We start from the raw sequence: 11,014 nt of genomic DNA, 5'->3' as shown, positions 1-11,014 counted from the left end.
GGCTTTCTTTCATAGCAAAAGCAAGTGGACTTTCATTAGTCCAAAATAAAAAGGTGGGGTGTGGGGGATTGTAGTCCACTGTAATGCAGGGACAATAGAAAAGCCAAAAGGGAAATACGATGTTCTGAGACCATTTAGGTAAAAGCTGCAAATTTATCACCTGAAGAAACAAACTTCTTCCTGCACACCTTCACAGCCAGCCCTGACTTCCAGCTGACTTCTCTCCTGCCTTCCACTCAAAGGGTCTTGCAGCAACAGCTGACCCATCAGCTCTCACTTGGGACTTGTCAGGGGGAGAATATGTGGTCACTGACTGGGTGAGTATGTCTGCTTCAAACCTGTGTCAGTGCAGTGTATTGGGGGCACATGACGGGCCCTCTTTGAAGGTTCCTTTTCTTTCTTTTATTTGTTTTTATTTTTGAATGAGCACACAAATATTTGGTTTCATTGTGGTACTTTTCAACAAAAAAAGGAGGGGTGTTTTGTTTTGTTTCTCTTTCTCTCCCGTCCCCTGCTCCCCACCCCATACGTTCCAGCTCACATGTCACATGTGCCCCTTTGTGGTGCCTACCCCACCCCGCTTCCTCAATACCTCTTGCTCTCTCTCTTGGCTTCTTATCTAGTTTCACAGCCTATACCCACTTTCATACCCTCTATTTACTTACACACTAGTGTTAGAAGTCAGCATCTCCATGATTTATATAAAAATATTTTCCTCTGCTGCTTCAGGGTTAAATATTGAAATTCACGGAGATCTATAACACGCTTCCAAGATAGGAAATTTTCTTTGAGAGCTGTTTAAAAATATAAAACATTAAGCAATAAATTATATATATATACAGTTCCTATCATATGATCATGCATTTTAATTGTTTAATAACCATTTGAAAAAAACAATTTCCATTTTGGCAAATAGCACACTAATATTTTGAAATTTCTGGTCTGCTTCCATGTCAGCAGTTCCCCCCTTTTATTTTCTGGAAGTTAGTAGTAAATCAGCAACAAATGAAAATTTGGCCACCACCTGCCAGAATTTACATTGTGCAACACTAAGATTCAAAAGAGATGGGGAAAATCAAGGCTAATAAGATTATCACCATTCTTATTTATTTATTTATTTTTGGTGTATATGTATCTAAATCTGTGCCTTTCTTCACTGAGCAGAAGATTGTAATCATTGCTAAAGTCTCAGGTTTTTGCTTCTCTGCACAAAAGTGAAGTCACTGGTGTGTGCAGCTGAAAGCAATCCAGACAAGGACAGCATATCATTAGCATAACAGCGACAGCAAGGAGAAACACGGGCAAACAAAAACTCCGCATACAAATGAAGAAAGGCAAGAGTTCTCCATGCAAGGGAAACTGTTTAAAATAGGTATGTTTCCATTACCATACGAGAATCTGAGTTTTCAAAAGCCAGAAGTTTTAGGAAACTGGTACCTGAGAAGTACAGATGTCATCTCTAAGTCACACTGAGGAACTTCACTCAACTGACAATGGCTAAAATTCCTGTTTTTAAAGCTGTAAGAAAGGAACCAATGAAACCTACAGAATTAGTATTATAAGTAAGCATGTAAAACATCAACCTCGTGTGTGTGTGTGTGTGTGTGTGTGTGTGTGTGTGTGTGTGTCTACCTGTTGACAGAAAGAGATTAATCCCCTAAAAAAGCGGTTTCTCAGAGGCCAAGACAGAGCTAGTTTTTATTTACAGGGACTTGCTCTTCCTGTGGCAGCTGACTGAGTCTCCATCTTTTAGAGGTGAAATAATCTTCTCTCTTGTGCCTCTCCAATGTCCAGGAGTCTAATTATCATCTGGATCCAGTAAGCAGAGGATTTGAAGAACAAGGAGGAACCTTTGTAGGGTTTGTGGAGACCGGCACTTCTAGGAAGGAGCTATCATTCACATGCCATTGGCTAAAATGAAGTCACATGTCCACACCCAACTACAAGACAGATTGGAAAATGTAGACAAGCACTATATCCCAGAGAAGGTGACAGATTTACGGTGATTAACTAACATGTTCTCAATCTGAATTTTCTATACCATATCTCTATGGCAATTTTCTTCCAGCATTTTCTTCAGCATAGGAAGCCATACTTTTTCAATTGAAGAAGCACTGCTAGGAAATCAAGTATAAATCGTGCTACTTACAGCTTCTTTAGAACCATCGCAAGCCTTGACACTCTCTGTGATTCAAGTTCCATGCCACTGTCCTTAGAATTGTAAACATTGCAAGTTTGACTGGGGATATGTGGGTATGATTTAGCATATCACAAAGAAAAAGATCTATTACATTCGTAAACACTGATGTTTTTTAAATATCACTTATGCAGGATTTCTTTCATGAATATTATTAAAGAAAGGGCTAGGATTTGTTTTTGAAATCTGTTTATGAGTTATTTGTCTATACTTCTGACAAATAAACAAAGACTAGAAAAATATCCATCATGTCATACAGAAATCATAAAGAAAGCTTTTCTTCCAATGCCACATGCAGTTCATGATGAAACTTTAACCTGAAACTTACAAATTAGTAATATTTTTCTCAGTGTGAGTGCGACCCACTTTAATCAACCATAAAAGAAATGTTTATGAAGTCAGAATGCTTTTATTCTAGTGCATTCCCCTTTAGCTAATTAGACTTCATTTCGAAATTCATGACGTGAGTGCTGAACATTCTAAACTATTCATAAAATATATTTAAAGAACAAATTGAGGTTTCATTATTTATAACTCAGTCAAGATACCCAACTGACTAAGTTGTAAACCTGCTGATACAGTCGCTTTCCTTACCCACTCTTCAAGTTGCTGCTACTAGTTTCTAATTTATGTGCAAATTGAATTTGCCTAATGCATAGAGGAAGCTTTTTTCCCCTCTCCCCTTTAGCAATTTCTATACAGTATGGCTTAAAGCACTTTTCTCCCTCACCTTACAAAAAGATGATTCACCAAATAGATTTGTTCATTTTCTTTGTTTTTCAAGTTACTCTTCAAGTACCCCATCTAGAGACAGGAACCACCTTCTCCTACCATGAACTAAATATTCATGGGGAAGGGAAGATTCCTGTGTGCTGACCAGGTTTAACTCTATGGAGGACAATGCATGTGCTATTGTGGCTTACACTGATAGAATGGAAATCAAAACTTCAGGATTCCATTTGCAGTATTAGTTCCAAATTTCTCGGTATAGCGATGTCTCATGGCAACCACTTACATTCTCTAGCAGGAATATGAATAATTTTCTAAGATGGAATTACCTGACGTCTTTATGCCTTCATGCTTTCTCTTTTTGTTTTTTCTTGTGTGTCTGTTGAGTAAGTGTGAGTGTGTGTGTGTGTGTGTGTGTGTGTGTGTGTACTTGTGCAGCAATGCACACATGTGCAGACACCAGGGGTGGACACCTGACACCTTGATCTATCTCTCTCAACCCTGTCTCCACCCTCCTAGGGACTAGGCTGTTGCAGGTGCCTTTGCTTTCTGTATGGATGTAAGGACTGAATTCAGGTCATCATGCTTGTACAGCAGGCACTCTTACTACTGAGAAATCTCTGCAGCTAGAGATTTTGGTTTGGTTTTAGAGACACAATGTCACTATGTAACGAAGGCTTACCTCAAACTAACAACACTATGGTTTCAGCCTCCCCGTGCAGCTGTTACATATTGGGCCATTGTACTTACCTCTGTGTTTTTCATTCTTGCAAGTATTTATCACCTTAGGGCCTGGGCATCAAAGAAAAATAAGTCATACTAGAAGAGTGGCCATTTCAGCAGATAAAACAGAATTATAAAGACTCTTCTAGCAGTGATCATCAGCTTCTCTGTGTCCTCAGAATCTTGTGAAATACTACAGTCATAGATGGGATACTTAAAATGATGAAAAGCCTCAAAACATGTCAGAAATCATTTCCAAGGTGTCACTCGTACTGAATAACAATTTTGCAGGACTGTAGGCGGGTTTTAATTGTATTTGCTTGGCAACTATTGAGTTCTGTTGGTGTTTAAATAGACTGCCCTGACCATATTCTCCTACATATTCACTAAGAAATGTTAACAGAAATTCCAGTAAACATGGAAGTCATTTATGGGCCTGAGCCACCTACCTAACAAACAAATGAATCTTAGATAGTGTTGAGCACCATAAGGGCAAGTTTGTTATATTTCAGCCATTGTAAATCCAGGGCTTGTTTGTGATTGTTGTCTAACATGCTCTAATACAGCCTTCAGATCTCTACCCCTACATCTTTGCTTCCATATCATCCCTGTTCAAGCCACCCCAAGCAGCTGGTGAGAAGGAGGCTGAACAGCTATCTTAAAAGGAAAGGCCATCCCTATCTGGTCATTGAGACCTTTTGTGAAAGAGCTGAACCCACGCTCCTTTCACTTGCTCAGCTGAAGCCTCCTGAGCAGCAGTCTGGTTCATGCAATCCCCGGATCCTCCGGGCAGTGCAGGGCACCCCTTTCTTCCATTCTATATCCTGCTCCGGGATAAGAGGACATCTAGGAGCACAGCTGCTGTCCCTTGTTGTGGTATCAACACTATAGTTAAAGTCCACACCCTACTGTCCTTACAGTCCTGTGTGGGGCTACAACACTGCCATGGTGAAATCCAGACAGTATCAGCTTAAAATTGAGTTCACATTTTTATTCTTCTTTGGTGAACTAGTGACAGGAAGTCAACGATAAGGACAAGGAGCTGTTTGAGGGACAGAAGTCAGTGCAGCTTGAATAAACACACTGCGTCAGGACACCTACTCTTCCCCTTTCTTAGGCCTCTTAACTGGATGTATACTCAGCCAGGCAATGTTATTTCATCATTCAAATCACACAAAGCCACTCCCAAAATGAAGTTATTTGCCTTTCCTGAAATAACCATTACCAAGTAAGAAACTGGTTTCTGACTGTTCACAGTTCTTCTGGGCCTAACGCCATCTACCACACATGACATTGTGCTCTGCAGTATTTCTTACAATGTTTGGTCAGTCACTTGTGTCTGGTGGTCTCTACTGGCTGTGGTGTAGGACCTCAGAGGGTTCAGTCCTTGGAAGTCTACATCTGGTCTGTGCTTTCTTAAAGCATAGATACAGGACAAAGCACTATGCACTCCAAGAGAAAAGCAAGTAAAACCTCCTTCCTTACTGTGCTTTGGAAGTCAAATGTCATTACTTCTGCTATACTCTATCAAATACACATTACTAATTCTTCAGAAGAGGAACTGGACTCTGCCCCTTAACGCAAAGTGTGACAATGAAATTGGGAACCTATCAAAGGCTTCCCAAAAGCATTTCTATTGCTCCTACATGCAAAACACACTCACTCTTCAACACTGCCCCAAATTCTCATCTTTTATAACAATCAGGCCCCTTTGGTGTAAAATCTCAGACTCTAAACAGATTCTAAAAGAGGGGGCACCCTCTTGATTATGGTCATTCAGTGCATCTCTTCTGACATAGTTCCTCTTTCTGAAGACCCAAAACTTAAACAGAAAAGTTATCTATCCTCCAGACATCTGAACACCAGTGGGAGACCATGGATAGCATCACTTTCATAAACTCCTGTGTTCAAAAAAGCAACTATCAGGAGTAGCACAATGTCTCTATCAAAAGCAGTTCTGAAATCCAGCCAGGCAGTGGTTTCCTCACCCTCAGTTCCTGCTTGACTTTAAATGGGGCAGGATTCCTCTAGCTCTTGATTCTGTCTCTGACCTTTGGGTTCACTCTCCTCTTGCTCACAGTAGTGCAGGAATCCAAAATCCTGCTTTTTGTTTGCGACAATCTCTGACCCTTTTAGTTCAAGTAGTGGGTATTTCTACCAAAAACCAAAAGATTTCTTAAACTATTTTTGACTCTTGGGTCTTTCTAGATTCATTCTTTTGTATTAAAATTGTACTTACAAACCTCATGGAGACAAACTCCTCCCTGAATTGGGCCAGCCTCATGGTTGCTGTGAGATAGCACATTTACTATAAGTAGAAATTACATACTAAGAATCTGCACACTATGTCCATGAGGTTGCTAGAGAGATTTTTGTTTGCTTACATTAGCAACCTAAAACCTTAGTAGTTTTTTCAAAGGGCTTTAAACTCATGCCCTTGGCCTAATCTTTAGCCCATATTATCAAGACAGAAACCTAGATATCGTATCTTCCTGTTTACATTTAAATGTAGTGTGATTTGTCATTTGGAAAAACCAAGGGTAAAGATGAAAGTGTTTTTGTTTTAAAATTCAGCAAATTCTGTCTGTATCTATACATTCTCTCTTCAGTTTATCCTCTCTCTCCTCTCCCCTCTCCCCTCTCTCCTCTCTCCTCTCTCCTCTCTCCTCTCTCCTCTCCCCTCTCCCCTCTCCCCTCTCCCCTCTCCCCTCTCCCCTCTCCCCTCTCTCCTCTCCCCTCTCCCCTCTCCCCTCTCCCTCTCCCCTCTCCCCTCTCCCCTCTCTCCCCTCTCTCCTCTCTCCTCTCTCCCTCTCCATTTTACTAGAGGTAGCAAGTTAAATTAAAATTAAATAAATAAAAAGCTAGGAAATACCTTTGTCACTATGTCCATGATGATCCCTATTTAAATTATCTGTTCAAGTTTGTTTCTTTTGTCCAGGTGACAGTATGTTAACTCTCCTCTGCCACAAAGCAAGATCTCTTTTCCTAATGTGAAAAAATTCTCTTGAAATACTATTAAGTGTTCACCAACAATCTTCCATTGCCTTTGGGCTTCTTCAGACAGTATTTCTGAGGTGTTTTAACTATTCATAAACATTCTCTTTCTGGTCTTCCCAAGTTCATGACAACATCACTATCACATACTTTTAAAGTTTCTGAAATGAAAGCACTCTTCTTACAAGTACAAAAATATGTCTATATATGTGTGTGTGTATATATATATGCATATGTATATAGTAAGTGTATACATATATAACATTCATGCATATATGAAGTAATAATAAGTAATCCAAAAATATAATAGCCAATAATAATAAGGTATACAGATTCTATTATAATTTAGCTTTTAGGTCATAAGATATTAAGCTATAATTAAAAATATAATAAACCTAAGATTTTTCTGAGAGCAAGAAAACCAAAATTACCAATATCACTAATTAAAGAAGGGCACCCACTTATCTCCAGAACATTAAAAGAACAATAAAGAAATATTAAGAATAGTGTAGACCCAAAAATTAGTAACAAGATAAAATGAATACATTTCTTGAAAGATATTCTCGGCCAACATTTTCCACACAGATAAACAGACCACCAGAGTATGCCTTTACCTATTTAGTAAGTAATGTCACTGGCTAATCTATCAAATATTTATGAGAATGATACTACTTCCCCACAATTTCTTCAGGAAATAAAAACAAAAAAAGACTATTTCTTAATTCATCCTATACTTCAAAGGCTGAGGCAGGATGATTGAGCAAATTTAAGACAAGTTTGGAGATGAATAGTTAATTCCAGGCAAGCCTGGGCTTCAGAATGAAACCCTGTCTCATGAGGACAAAACAGGAAAACTAACTCATTTTGTGAGGTCAACAACATGCTAATATTAAAGTCAAACAAAATAATATAAAAAAGAAAATTATAAACCAATATCTCTCATAAACATACTTACCAAATCTTAAAAAAAAAATAATCCTACCATATTGAATACAACACTGCATAAAAGGTATACATCATAATACTAATACTTACAAATAACTGCTGAACATTCAAAATCAGTTGATACCAAACTGTTTGGGGGGCACCCAAGCAGGGGGATCGGGATCTGTCCCTGGTCTATGGGCAGGCTTCCGGTGCCTGAGGTGTGATGCCTTGCACAGCCTTGGTGCAGTGGGAAGGGGCTTAGACCTGCCTAGGCTCAGTGTGCTGAGCTCTGCTGACTCCCCATGGGAGACCTCGATTTGGGGGATGTGGGGATGTGGGGTGGCTTGGGAAAGAGGGCTGGGGGTTGGGAGAAGGGAGGAGGGGGATCTGTGAATAGTATGTGGAGTGAGTAGAAAATTTCTTACTAAAGAAAAATGAAAAAAATCAGTTGATACAATCTATTACATCAGCAGACTGAAAAGAATCCTGTGAGCATATCAATAAGTAGAGAAGAAATATTTGACAAAATCTAATAGATTCATGGTGAAATATCTCAAGAAACTAGAAATAGAGGAAAACATCCTTGACATGAGAAACAGTATTTCTCAAATATCCATAGCTCCTATCCAACTTAACTGAAAACTACCCGCTTCCCTCTGTGACCAAGTACAGGAGTTCCTGTCGTCACTTCCATTCAACATCACATTAGATATCTTAGATAGTGAAAATGAATGTGGACAGTACCTTTGGCACTCTCACAAAGAAGGGCTTATAACCCTAACTGCAAAAGCAAAGGAAAACTAAATCCAAAGCTATAAAACTTCTAGATGACAAAAATATGTGGAAACCTAGTGACCTTGAGTTTGACAATGACATTTCAGAAATAACACCAAAAGCATGATGCATAGGAGAGAGAAAATTGATTAGTTGGACTTCACTAAAATTAAAAACTTCAGCTTTGCCAAAGACATGTTTAAAGAATGAAAAGACAAGGCACAGACTGGGAGAAAATTTTTGCAAAACACATATCTGATAAAGGACTTAGAATCAAAATATCCAAAGAACACTTAAAACTCAACAATAAGCAAACAATCCAATTAAAAAATGGGCAAAGGATTTGAACAGACACCTCATCAAAGATATACAGATGGTAAATAAGCATATGAAAATATGTTCAACAGTACATATCAGTAAAAAACTGCAAATTAAAACAACAATAAGATGCTACTACGTGTATTTTTAAATGTACAAGGACTTGTTTTAATCAGATATGTTAAGACATGCAAGCATGGAAATGCCTACTACAAAAGAAGCTGTTTTTATACTCCCAGATCCTAGAAGCAGTAGGCACATGGCACGCTATGCCTAGCCACACGGGGGTTCCAGGTCGGCCAGGAGCAGAGGGAACAAGGAATGCACGTGCAAAAGCACTGATTGTGACCTCAGCACAAAGAAACAGATACTGCAAGGCAGACACGTTTAGAATCGACCTATGGATAGAAACGATAGCAGGCTCTAGAGGAGCTATCCTGAATTAGCTCATACCTGGCACTGGGTGGCTTGGGGTAAAAGAATATTGACATTCAATGCAGATGCAAAAGAAATGATCAAAACCTGGGGGGGGGGGGGGGGTCGGGAAGCAGAGGCAGGCTGTTTTCTGTGAGTGGGTGTCCAGCCTTGTTTATAGAGCAAGTTCCAGGATAGCTAGGGTTACATAGAGAAACCCCATTTCAGAGAGAGCAGGGGGGAGGGAGGGAAGGAGGGAGGGAGGGAGAGAGGGAGGGAGAGAGGGAGGGAGGAAGGAAGGAAGGAAGGAAGGAAGGAAGGAAGGAAGGAAGGAAAAAGAAAGAAGTGTTAGGAATTTGTCAGTTTGGGATTAGTTGTGCCCAGCTCACTCAGCTCACTTGGGAGAAAGTTGTTAGTTGTCTATAGGTTTTAGCCATCTTTTGAATGAGGACATTTCCTAATCAGGACTTGAATGTCAAAACAATTGTAAATTACAGAAAAGAAAAAACAAAATTGGAATAAGACACATATAAGAATAACCCAAGTCAGGTTGGGGATTTAGCTCAGTGGTAAAGCGCTTGCCTAACAAGCACAAGGCCCTGGGTTTGATCTTCAGCTCCAAAAATAATAATAATAATAATAATAATAATAATAATAACCCAAGTCAATACTGGCAAGAATGTGGTACAAGACTACTTCATCCTCTGGAGGACTACAAAGGTTTACAGGCACTTTGGAGGAGAGTGTGACAGTTGCTTAAAAAGTTGAACACATGTTCATCCTATTGATTCCCATGAGTTGGATGTTTATACCCATACAATGTCTTGCGTTTGTCAAAAGTTTAAAATAAACAAGGTATCTTTCAAAGACTAAATTGATTAAATAAATTGTGGTACATCCATAAAGTGGAATATTATTAATCAATGTTAAGAGACATGCTGTTGGACCACAAAAAAAAAAAAAAAAAAAAAAAAAATAGAGAGAGAGGACCTTTGAATGTATTTTCCTAAGTGACAGAAGCTATTCTGGAAAGACTACTTCATATATGATTGCACTGTATGACATTCCAGAAAAGGTAAAACTGTAGAGACAGCAAGTAATCAGTGATTGCCAGAGATTTGCATTGCCAGAGGTGAAGAGAGAAGGCATAAATAAGTAGGACATATAGTAATTCTAATGCAGTGAAATTAGAAAATTAGAAAATTTTCAATAACATGATAATTAGACATATTCTTGTAAAGGGTAAATCCTAATGTAAATAATGATCTTCAGGTAACAATAATGTATCAATATAGATTGAACAAATGTAGCAAATATGCCACATTAATATTAGATATCAATAATGAAGAAAACTACATTGAGGGAGATGACATATCTAAGCCTACTATACTTCCCTTTTTCCTTCATGATTTTTTGGGAGGTAGTTCAAGACAGGGCTCCTCTAGGTAACCCTTTCTATCCTGCAACTTGCTCTATAGCTAGCCTGAAACTCAGAGATCGGTCTGCCTCCCTCAGGAATACTGGGGCTGAAGTTGTGTGCCACCATGCCCAGCTTCTTTGTGTTTTTAATCAAAGGAGAACATGAACTCAACCCCAGTCCACCACAAATTATGAAGTCAAGTTTTCCAGGTCTGGTGAAGCTGCAAGAGTCAGCATATCCAAGTGCACTAGATGACCCTTGCCCTAGGAAAACTACCTTCTTGGTCATAATATCTCTCCTGCCAGATAAGTATATTGTAGAATATTACTTTAAGGTGTGCTACTTTTGTTTATGCTCTGGAACATTTGTTTAATGATGCAATGATGTGTTACATTTGTTTGATTAAATAAAATTCATCTAGGATCAGAAGGCTGAGTCAGCAACTAGCTGACAGGAAGTAGTAGGGAGGAGCCAGGTGGAAAGGGGCTTTCAAGTGGGGGCTGGGAGAAGAATGAGGG

General features: G+C 39.1%; 1 non-coding gene across 1 annotated transcript; it reads right to left on the bottom strand.

Annotated features, from left to right (window-relative positions):
- Positions 1–10,646: 10,646 nt before the first annotated feature.
- LOC118583314 lies at positions 10,647–10,809 on the bottom strand. The gene has a single exon (XR_004944898.1). It is a non-coding gene; the product is annotated as a U1 spliceosomal RNA (small nuclear RNA).
- Between the last annotated feature and the right edge of the window lie 205 nt (positions 10,810–11,014).

The sequence above is a fragment of the Onychomys torridus genome, chromosome 4, assembly GCF_903995425.1.
Source record: "Onychomys torridus chromosome 4, mOncTor1.1, whole genome shotgun sequence".
Classification (NCBI taxonomy): Eukaryota; Metazoa; Chordata; class Mammalia; order Rodentia; family Cricetidae; genus Onychomys; species Onychomys torridus.
This window is presented reverse-complemented; position numbering and strand designations above follow the sequence as displayed.